We start from the raw sequence: 12,226 nt of genomic DNA on the forward strand, positions 1-12,226 counted from the left end.
TCCAACTGGGTGATCAAAAGTAAATCTTGTGAAACTCTTACTTTTCCTGTCTATTTGATTTTATTTTACTTTACCAGGACATCTGGCCAAACAGATGAGGAAAAACTGTGATGAAGGAATCTTGATGTCAGTAAGATTTCTGACACTGTCCTCTATGCCATTACTACAAACAAACCAGGAAAACATGGTGCTAGAATAGAATGGGCAATGCTGAGAAAAGGACTTAGGAGAGTTGTTCCCTGAACTTTATTGTAAAAGTGAGGGCAGACTAGGGGTGAGCTTTCTAGGGTGATTCCTGCAAATAATATCCTAAATCTGGTCCTATGGATTATTCTCATTCCAGTTCAAAACCAGGATTTGTGGAAGGCACCAGACTAGAGGGATGACAGGACTGGAATGCAAAGTGGTCTTTGTACAGTGAACAAACGTCTGAAATCAGCAAGATAAACACTATAAAGAAAAGAACAGAGTATTGTACTTAGAAAAGAGAAACCAATGATTAAACACAAGCAGGGAGTAACTAATCAGGCTGCTAAGAAAGGATCTGGAATTTTATGAAGCACAAAATATATGATGCTGTTGAAAATAAAAAATTGATCAATAAATAAAATTATACATTTCATATTGACACATTCAAGTTATATAAATCACAGAAAGCCATTTGTGATGCTGATTTATATTTCAGTGCATCAATGGCTGCCTACATATGGTTTAGCTTCCAGCAAAGAAGTGCTCAGTGAGATGCAAGGTGAACACTGGGACGGTGAGTGACAGGCTGGAACTGGCTGCCCAAAAAGGCTGCAGAACAGCTTTTACTGAATGCTTTGAAATGAGAAATGACACAAATATCTCTTGGGAGAGGATCATGGCAGACCAGGATCCTGTTCCTCTGCAAGGGGATGGAGAAGATTATTGCTCAGGGGCCTTTCCATCCTTCTACATCTGTGATTCTAGCTTCACATGTGAAAAGGGTCTACAGCGGAGTTCCCTTTAAAGAGAAGATGTCTGAAGTTAGTCTTCTTTGAAAAAACAAGTTGTAAAAGTAATCTAATGACGCAGGACTTGGTTAAAACCTGGGCAACAATTTGGGAGTTTTCACCTTCAGCCAGTCAGGATTACAGCCAAAGGCATCAGTGTTGCTCTCGCCTGTGTAACTTAGAATTGGGTAAATCAGAATTTTGTGCAGAACAGGAGGAGGAATGGGGCCACAATATTCTAGTTCTGCTTTTCAAAAGGCAAGAATATCTGCTCTGAGGCAGGTCCAGGTGAGCATAGCAAAGCAAAGAAAGATGTTCTTGAGAAAGACATTGTGGCCTTCAACAGGTCTCAGGAAGTTCTTTGCCAGAAATGTAGTGTGTTTATTTTCACTAGCCCCCACCTATACACTTAGTATGCTGCCCAGAAACTTTCTTAATTTAGCCAAGAAAAATTGATTCTGAACATCCTTTCTGCAGATTGAAACTGAGAGCATTTCAAGGTGCTGGTTCTCAGCATCTTTCATTATCACAGACTTCTGTGGTTCCAACTCTTGATAGAAATGCCAAAATGTGATGGGAGGATGTACTATCATCTGGATTTCATCTTGCCAAAGGATGTTTTCCATTGTTGTTTTTATTACCACATAAATTACAACTTTGACTAAAATGGCAGTGCCATGCAGGACTAATAGTGCCATAAAAAGAAAATTTATTCTAGAACTCTTTAAAAATATTGACTGAAAAGAACAATAAATCTGATTTTGCCTGCTGCTTCAAAGTATCATTTGGTTCATTCTAAATATCAAGTAATAAAAAGTTAAAAACCCTCAAATAATGAATGAATCAAAATACGCAAAGAAGCCATCACCAAAACTGAATCAGAGAGAACAATATTCACTGTCCACTCCTGGGTGAAGAATAGAATACTGGCTTATTGATCAGTAAACTTCAGCAATTCTTGAGCCAAGAAGTATGTCATTTCACTACTGAATTTTTAAGATGACAGTGGAGACAAAGCTTTTTTCTGAAAGTTACTATGCTGCCATAACATAATTAGGCAGTACACGGAGCTTTAGGGCATCCTATATCACATCAGAAATGTTGATGCCCTTTGGGTATAACTCTGATTTGGGAATAACTCAATCAGCCTATTCACATTTATTTAAGAAACCACTCTCATGGGTAAATTTTGCACCAACAAGCTCTATGAGAGATCAAATGTCACCTGCTGTCCTCATTTGCTTAATTTTATTCAAATTAGGCATCGTCTGTCCTTCCACAGCCAGCATAAATCTGGCATAAAGCTTAAAGCACACATAAGCTCTCACTAATTTGACAGAAATGTGACAGAAATTCAGCGCTGGATCTGGATCAAAAATTGTACTGTTGAAGAATCTATTCATGCACACACCTGGTATTAATGATTGCAGAGCCACATGGCTTAAGAGGAAAGCTAGCAGTGTGTGAACTGGGTAAAGCCAAAATGAAAAGAGCTGTAAGGAGTTTCAGGCTCAAAAGGTGGCAGTATTGGGAAATGGGTTGAGATGACATTTATGGGACCACACAGGAGCTAATAGAAGAGGTGTACAGTAGGTGCTATCAATCAGCAATCTCATATAGAGATATCTCCACATGTAGAGCACTCAAGAAAAAAACCTGCACTTTGGATACAAAAAGTGGAAAGTGTTGCTGCCCAAGAAAGCACCTGAGAAGCTCTCCAGAGGGTTGAATATAGTTTAGCAAACACTTCCACCAAACCCTTAGCTGTCTGTAGCCACTAATGGAGATCCAAGATAAAAGTATATATAGATGTTTGCTTTCAAAAACAAGCGGGCTGTTCTGGACAGGACAACCAGTGAAGTGATTAATACTGCAGCAACCCACCTCCTGCATTCAGTGGCACTGGGACATGTGTGTGATAAAAAAGCTCTTACTGTGCTCATTCTGCAAGCCTTGAGAGCTTGACTGACTTGACCACACTACACAGCGTTGTTTTTGGCTACAAAGGGCTTATCAAAGACCTGATAAAACGAATACAGGAAGGTTGCTAAAGATATAGTCCTCTTTACTGTTGGATCTGAGCACTGATATCTAACATTTATGCTCACAACACTCCTGGAATACAGCAGCTGAGGCACATAAAGCTAGAAGCTGTATGTTCAAAGATACTTCAGAAGCTACTCAGCTTGTCAGGTAGGCAGTCTTTGAAGCTCTAGAGCTTCAATTTAGACACCACAGTCAGTCTCAAAACTTCCTTCTGGCAACTAGAACTTCAAGTTAGATGACAGTTTCGGAACTTCCCTCCAACTACTACCCTAAGACTTGTGATACTTTAAAAGGAATCCAAGTTTCTCCAAGTTGACACATACAAAACTGCCAGGATACTGACATCATGACAGTAATAATGAGCTGCTTGAGCTATTCAGAGCTGTAGTTCAGAACCTGGAAGATTTCCAGATGATGCTTTTCTCCACCTTGGAGATTTCTAAGGTAAATGCTATCCTTTTTGTGGACTGGGACTTCTGAGATGCAGGAACCTGGGGCTGAAGGGATTCATGGTCAAGTCTTTAACATCTCAGCTACAAATCCCCATCATTGGACTAAGAATCAGAGAATGGTTTGGGTTGGAAAGGACCTTTAAAGATCACCTAGTTCAAGAAGTCAGCTCAGATCTGATTTTTCCAGGTATTTATTTGAAGACACTTGAATAGAAGTAAAAGGCAGGAACATAGTGATGGAGGAACTCTCAGCTTGAACACAGAGTTAAAATCTCTGTGCTAAATCAAGCACAGCTGAATTCTGAACACACCTCACTTAAATTCCAGATAAGTGCTGAACAGCTAGTAAATTAGCCTGCATTGAGCCTTGTGCTGCAATGACCAGAGAGCTTTCTTTTTAAAAGACAGCCCACTATACTTTTCTGAAGAACCTTGTTAGAGGTAAGAGCACAAGCATCAGATGCATTGGTATGTCTACAAGATAAAAGTGTGGTGCTGCTCAGAAATGCTTGTTCAAGTTCCCAAAACCACAGAGCCTCACTAAGATAACTTTGCATCCAGAATACCAAGCCCTGCTTCACTACAGGATAATGTAGTCACACATTCAATCTGAGGGCACTAATAATAACTTCTCTTTGTGTTTGATAGCATGCACACACTGTTTGCAGTGTAAATGTGCCACCACCAACAGGATAAATTACACTGGGCAGTCAGCATCAGAAAAAGCTTCCCTTGTGCCCCAAGCTTTCTTTGCCACAGAGCTCCACAGAATAGGCAGGGGGAATGGCTGGGCTTGAAATACAAGCCTTCACACACCTTCTGTCAGCCTTGTGTGGAGAAGTGAGGCATGAATGCTGAGGCACACCACGGCTACAAGGGTAACAGAGGAGCCACAGCCACGTGGGGTCCTTGTAAGTGGCCCCTTTTTTATCTCCCTGATGCACACAGATATCGGCGGTAACCAGAACACAGCAGTGAGAAAGAAATGTGTCTCTACAGAGGAGACACTAAAGAGAAGCAATATCCTGACAGCTCATCAGCATAGTACTCGTGTTTGGCTGAATTTAAATAATTCTCACAGGCAGGGATTGTTATTCCTTGACACTAGTCCATATGTGAAGATCTCTACAAGCGAATACTTCTGCTCTTCCTGATTTACTCTGCACACAAGACCTTCTCTTGAAACTTGACAGTAAATATTGTGTTTGTTTATTTTCTCAAATAAAATGGAATGACCAAGCTCAAGGCTGCAAAGTCAGTATAAGAGTGTCAAATTTATTCAGAGAACATGTACAAGGCTATAGTAGGAAAACACAACAAATTAGGGTGAGGGCACATAAAGCAGAATAAAGAAGAAAGGTTTTCAGTTACCTTTTCATATTCAGTCAGTTTTCCTGTTATGACCTAGCTGTCCTCACAGTCACTCTCTCAGTCTTGCTCGGATGCTGTTCACATACATAATGACTTAATCTCAATTCTAAATGTCTCCATGAAAGCACAGACAGATGCTTAAACATTTGCCAACCTGCTAACCTACTGGCAAAATAAGCAAGGAAGTGTGTGATAAAATGCCTTACGATTTTCAGGAGCTGCCACCTTCATTTCTTAAGACTTCATGCAAACAGGACGATATAGGAGCAACACTATCCTGTCCGATTTGGGGTGGAAAAATGAGGTCAGGTTGTGTTTGTCTGAAAGGCAGCAGAGCTTACATGGAAACATCACACCTCTCCACGACCGATCAACACTAGGTGGCACTGGTGGTATTCACACACATTTTCATCCGCCTTTCTATTTCTGAAAAGGCATCCACTGATAGTTTCGTCTTCCAGCAAGCAAGAATGTGGTAGAAAACAACTCAAATATTTCTCCCAGTGGTTTATAAGCCAAAGATTTAAAAAAACACCCTACCTTTTGCCATATTACTGGGGGCTGAAGGAGGACTGACTGACCCTCCCATTCTCAGCACTGTCTGTCTGGGTCTTCAGCTTGTTAACCTCACTTTCATGGTATTTAATGATTACAAGCCAACTGATAGAAATACTATGTTGTGCATAATGGTGTCTTTATAACCATTAATTATGCTGTTATGTTACATGTGAGTGTTGCCAAAGGCTGGATTCTGTGATAGTGAGCTACCAGTGCTGATTGATGGCATTAATATCCTTATCTTAAAGTGTAATTAGACATATTTGAAAGTGTTAACACTATACAGAGGTTAGCAGCATCACAAATCATCCTCCTCTGAACTGACTTTAGAAACTCCCTCAAGGTTGCTTGTCAGTATGTTTATTTGCTCACAAATTCAAGAAAACAAAACAGAACAAAGTAGCAATAAAATAAAACGGCTTTTCTTGGAGCTCATGCATTAAAGCAAATCGAGGTACAGATTAAAAATTGTACAAGAGAAATCATTTGGGTGTGACCAAGAGAATCAAACCACCATCAAGGAACAGGAACTGCCACCAAGTTGGCAAGCTCAATCATGAAGGTCACCACTCAATCACCCTGATTTTAAATTAACTTCTTGCTCTGAGCTCTAGGAGAAAAGCAAACCAAAACAACAACCGAAAAACCAAAACCAAACCAAGCAAACCAATCCCATCAAATCCAAACAGGGCAATTCAGAAATGGAAGCGGTTTACTTAATCTGAAGAACATAAGACAGTGGAGCCTTTTTTGTTATAAATCTGCAAAAAGTTGCTTTTATACCAGTCAAAGCACTTGCACAGAAGTACCGTTTTCAGCCTGCGAAACTTTTCTTAGCAATGGCAATTTGAGCACAGGGTTCATGCCTACACGACATGCAGCAACCCATCCATGTGGTGCTCTGTTTTGCCTCTACCTCACAGACACCATATAGCTCCAGCACAATCCCTGCTGCCCTGCTGGCCATTCCTAACCTTTTTAGAGATGAGGTGTACAGGCAGAAGAAAGAGGTGCAGGGCAGAAAAACAACTTCAGGCACCTTTTGTAAATCCCTATTGGAATATTTAGTTTCCTTTAACACAAAAGTTAAATGAAAGAAACTGTCCAGTGACATGTCTAAAGGTCCATCTCTGTCTCCTCCTGAGTAAACAAGCTGGAAGCTTCCCTGAGATATTGACTCTCCAAATGCCCAGGTGGGTAATGTTACTTGATATCCAACCTTTCAGTTGTCTTTTCTTCTTTTCCACATTTCTTCAAAATCCCAAACCACCCAGTGCTCAGGATGTTCAGATAGTCTATCCTTCACTTAAAGACAATATCAAAAAATCACAACTCTGAGGCCATAGAGTTAGTTTCCCCAAAATCTGTTTTGAGTCAAAAGAAACAGAGAATAGACACAAAACATTTGATTTGCAGATGTGCTAGGGAACTATAAATCAGATCCTTAACGTGAAAGGTCATCTTATTCCCACATCTTTCCAAGCTCTGCCTGCCAACACTCAGTAACTCCAAAAATGTAGCTAACCAGTGTGAAAACTTCATGTGATTTCTAGGATCACTATCACCTCTTTTGAGGTCTTCTCTGCCACCTGTCTACAAGTCTTCAACTATGTACTTAAGAGGAGAGTGTACAAGAGACAGAGGCAGACTTTTATTGGAGGAGTGTAATGGAAAGAACACATGTTGGGACATGTAAAATTCTAGTTTTTCACCATAAGGAAGGTCAAACACCCAGGCAGGCGTCCAGAGAAGCTGGGGAATCTCCAAATTTGGAGGTGCTCAAAACTCATTTGGTCAAGGTATTAAACAAAGGTCCTGTTGTAGTTGGACCCAGTTTGAGTCACACTTCTCAATATAAACTATATGCTGCAGAAATAGTTATTTAAATTTGCAATGCTTTTGTATCTGTGCATAGTCACTATTGGTCTACAACATACTGTTGTACTTAAACAAGGATTACTTACAGGATCAGTAAAAATTTGGTTGACTTGACCTATTCTCTTCCTACTTCTTCCAGTAATGGCTAAAAGAAATTACATACATCCATGCTACCTGAGGGTGTGCTTCGTTATAGCACCATAATCAATATGGCTGGGAAACTGCTTCAGGTGTAGAGGCAGCGTTTATGCTTTTTTTCCTCAGCAACAAGCCATGCACTGCAAGAGGCCAGTTCTTGAAGGCCAGTTCAGAAGGGGGCACAAAAAATACTGCACATCTGTCTTACCACTAGAGAGCTTCTCAAAACTTCTTTGAGTGCAAATGATTTAATACTGGTGCCCTGAGCAAAGCTAAATATGATGTTTATTGTACATCCTTCCCACCCTACTCTTTCTCCTGTGTTGGGTTTCAGCTGGCAAGAGCATTCTTCCATACAGTGGAAATCCCTTTGAGTTTTTTTTCCCTAGATCTTCTATGTAAGGGGGGAAAAAGGAGGAATCACCTTCCATATTTCTTTGTTGGGCTGTATTCCTATGTGAGTCTTCTGACAGATGCAAGGAGCCAAAGGAGTGTGAACTCCTGGCTACAACCTCCATTGTGACCCCCTCCCACATCACCTTTTCATGTCTCTTAATTCTTTGGGTGTTAGGGAGGCACTGGGTGCACTGCAGGGTACAGCTGAGTGCCACACATCGAAGTTCGTCCAAGTGAGCTATGTGTGTCTGGAAGCTGCTTTATGGCAACCTAGAAAGCCTGGAAATCCCTGAGAATAACAATGCCTCAACAATTTAATAAAAAGCACATAAACTATTATAAAGACTAAATATGCTGCAGTACAGCTGAGTAGCTCTGTTCCTCAGAAACATGCTGCAAGAAGATTCTTCTCCCTTTAGCCCTGCTCTTTCAGGCACTTCAGTCCAGCATGGTGATTCATTTTTGCTTTGTCTTACATAATGTGACAGAAGTGGAAATGACAGCCCAGGCCTAGAAACTGAAATTAGTTTTCTGAAAACCATGCGTCAACTGACTTATTATTATGATTATAGAGATCATGGAAATTCACTGATTACTGCAAATGAGAAGATACAGTAAGCTTCCACCAAAGGGATACAGTAGCTATAAACAGGCTGGCACAAGCAAATAAATGCACCCTGAGATTAGGATTTTGAAAGCAATGGAGCAAAGAAGATATGAGAGGGACTAATAATTTGCAGAAAACAAACTATTTTATTTGGTCTGTAATGAAGCATTTGAGGGCGTTTTAAAGTTTCAGATTGTCACTGAGTGAACTATTCTCCTATTAATCTGTTAGAGAATTGGTAAACAGCCACAAAAGGAGAAGCACATGCCTATGGCATTAGACGGAAAATTGCCTACAGATTACAGTAACAACTATTTTCCAAAGGCTGGAAGGACACCTGAGAGTATTACCTGGGGTGATAACTTTATCCCTGCAAAGGAGCAAATGCTTAACAATTATCTACATCGCCAAGAATGGTCACTTTTTTCTGAGTACCTCTCTAAAAGCAGTGGGTTAATGAGATACAGAAGAATCAGGTAGAGGATTACCAAAAGAAAAAAAAAAGGTATATTTGTCTCAGAAATTGTATGGGAAGGAAAAGAAATGAAAGCTTTCCTCATTTTATGCAGGAGGTTTTGGGGTTTTTTAAATTATTTTTAATTTTCACCTCAGACCTCTTTAGTACCTTTCTGCCTGTCTGAGCACTTTGCAGGTCAGCATGCTGTGCCACATCTGCCAGACTAGATTATCCACAAGGCCTTTTAATGTGTGTGTATATTTTGTTTTCTTTTCTGTAGACCATGTTGCAGATGGTCTCTGCCAGCAAAAAAAAAACAACCTGGGAGACAAGGGAAAGTGTTTTCCTGAAAAACACATTTAAAATACTGTCTCTGTTTTCTCCAAAGCCTTCACTGAGCCATGAAGGCTAATGGAGAACATGGAAGTGGGTAGAAAAAAAACCAAAAAAACAAAAAAACAAACCCATATATATATATATATATATGTAAAAATCAACATTATGTTCACAAGAAAGGTCCGTCCTTTTTCTTCAGCCACAAGCAGGGCTCAAAGCATATGTGTACATGTCTGTGAGGTGCTGTGTTGGTGTACACACACCATTGGCAACATCTCCTGTATTACTAAGGTGCTTTTAGCCTCGTTTCTCCATGATCTGGTGAGGAGAGACACTGCAGCGGGTGCTGCTGGCACAGCAGGCAGCCTATGATTGCCACACGAACTTCAGAGTGACTGCATCTTCCTGGTGTCAACCAGTACAGCACCACTGTCTGGTGGTGGAATATGAAATATGGCTACTGGGCATCTCCACCCTACCTCCTCTTTGCTTCAAGCACGTTTACGATTGGTGTCCCTTTTTCCTCTTAACAGGATATAAACCTATATGACACGTAAATGATGTATCACGTATTCTTTATGTATCTTTACAGCTTCTACAATACACTTGGTACTTTAAGATTTTTTTTTCCCCCACTGTGCTTTGCTGTTATGACAGTTCAGAATGTCTACTCCAAGGAAACCCTAAAAGTAAAGAAGTTAGGCATGCAGCAAACAGGACCATCATAACTATGCCCTACACACCAACACTCACACAAGTATTGCAGGTACACTGGATAGGGGCTGCTAAGGGCTCAAGTAGTACAAACTAGATTGCTGAAAGGGAACACTTTCTGGACACATTACACTGGGGTGAGGGGAAGGGGCAGGTATTTTTACACACACACACACACACACACACACACACACACACACGAACGTCTGTGGACTTTTAACAGCCGTTACTGAGACTCTGTCTACCGAAAATAATCTTTTGGTTCACACCTTGAGCCTGAAGTATTTCAAATCAAGACAGAATAAATTTTTGATGACAGTAAAGACATTAGAGTTCATACAGATTATATTTTAAGATTGAAACAAACACTAGAGGAACACAGAGAGATTGCAAAAACCTGATGTGCAGTTTAAAGCTCCCTGGGTAGAAATATAAATTTAAAGAAATAACCCTCTCTGAGGACAAGTGACTGAAGAAAGAATGCAGATAGATCCCCGTGACTTACAGGTCAGTATATCTCTACCTGCAGAGGAAGGAAGTATATAAAGATTTATGGGAGTTGTAAATTGGGCAGGTGAGAGTCTGTATCCATAGTGATGGCTGAAACTGCTAATGCAGAAAAAATGAACGGTAATGTGTAGGAGCAGGAAAATATCAAACATTGGATAAAGCGATAATCAAAAGTGCCAGATAAAACTTTCAAGAAAGGCCTTTAAGTGTGCTATCGTGTTCTACTTTTACTTTTAGGTATATTGCTCATGAGAGACAAGTCAAATGTACCCAGAACCTTATCTAGAGCTGATAAGCCTGAGTAGCAAAAGGGCTTCCAGCTGTAGCTGGAGGCATGAAAACTACTAAATGCTTTGATATATGAGAGAAGTATAGACACTGACCACAAAGTTTTAGTGACATTTGCAGAGAAGACTAGTAGACACACCTTTCTATTTTTTCAGGTGCTGCTACATGGTTTAGTACTAAAAGACACACTTGGAAAACACATGATGATACCCAATACTTGGCTAGAGCTTTCGATAGAGCTAAAGTTCACCAAAATCAATAGTCTGATACTGTGCCAGCAAGGGCGATCAAGGGGCTGGAGGAGCTGCTTTATGAGAGAAGACTAAAAGGGTGAAAGCTTTTCAGTCTGAATAAAAAAATAAAAATAAAAATAGACCAGAGAAAATAACATTAAGGTTGATTAAATCTTTCAGGTAGTGGATAAGCTGAATGCAGAACTGCTGTTCATGAGATCCTGCAATACTGGGAGTAGAGAGCACTCAGGTGAGGCATAGAGATTGGTTTAAAACAGATTTTAAAAGTCCTTCCTTACATGGCAGGGAGTGAATATCTAGCACTTGCTGTCACAGCAGGTTGCAGAAGCAGGTTCAGACAGGGCTTAGACCAAAGGTCCACTAACAGATGGAAAAATGCGTAGGAAGGAATACACCCTCTAACACACAGAACAGTCCTGGAGGCTGGGGACATACCAAGGCAATGGACTGACTGCAAGGGGTGACCAGTGTCTTGACCTTCCCCAGAATAAACACTCTGCTGCCTCTGTCAAAGAGCCCTGGGCAAGATGGACTACAGGTCTGCCTGAGTGGGGCATCTCCTGCGGTGTTAAATGTCACAGTCCTGGTGTACTCTAGCAGAACTGGTTCTTCTAGTAATAGATGAATGCAATTAGTAAAACAACCAACCCACACCTTTATGCTTCCAGTTCTTTTCCTCCTTACCTTCATCTCTTATTCTTTCCTCTGCTGTTTGTTAAGGTATCAATCAGTTGTTATACTTGTAGTTATAAGCACTAACACTGACTTCTTAGGATGATTACCAAATAGTATTCTTTGGAGTTGTGAATACTTCTCAGTTTATTTTCTTCTTCTTGTCCCCAGTCTCCTCAGTGTACTTCTCATCATTCAAAACACACTGTCTCACATGAGAAAGGAAGCGGTAAGAGCAGCCACCAAACCAGGAGACCTCCCCACTGAATCTTTTTTCTCTTTACTCAGAGACCCTCACTTCCAGAGAGGTATTAAAGTGCAACTTCTCCCAGCCTGAAATGCAGCCAGCTCAGAGGCAGGCTGCTGCAAGTGTTTAATAGTTCCCAGCAGCACTAATCAGTAGGTAAGGACAGGAGGTTAAGAACGCTACTATGTCGGAATAAAATGAACAATCCCATTTCAAAGGCCTCATATTTCTTCAAAGCAGTCAGGGAAAATACAAAAAGAGAGAGATAGACATAAAATGCAAGCACTGGAGAAGGCAATCAGAAAGGGCACTGAATGTGTGATAG

This window comes from Patagioenas fasciata, chromosome 1, assembly GCF_037038585.1.
Source record: "Patagioenas fasciata isolate bPatFas1 chromosome 1, bPatFas1.hap1, whole genome shotgun sequence".
Taxonomy (NCBI): Eukaryota; Metazoa; Chordata; class Aves; order Columbiformes; family Columbidae; genus Patagioenas; species Patagioenas fasciata.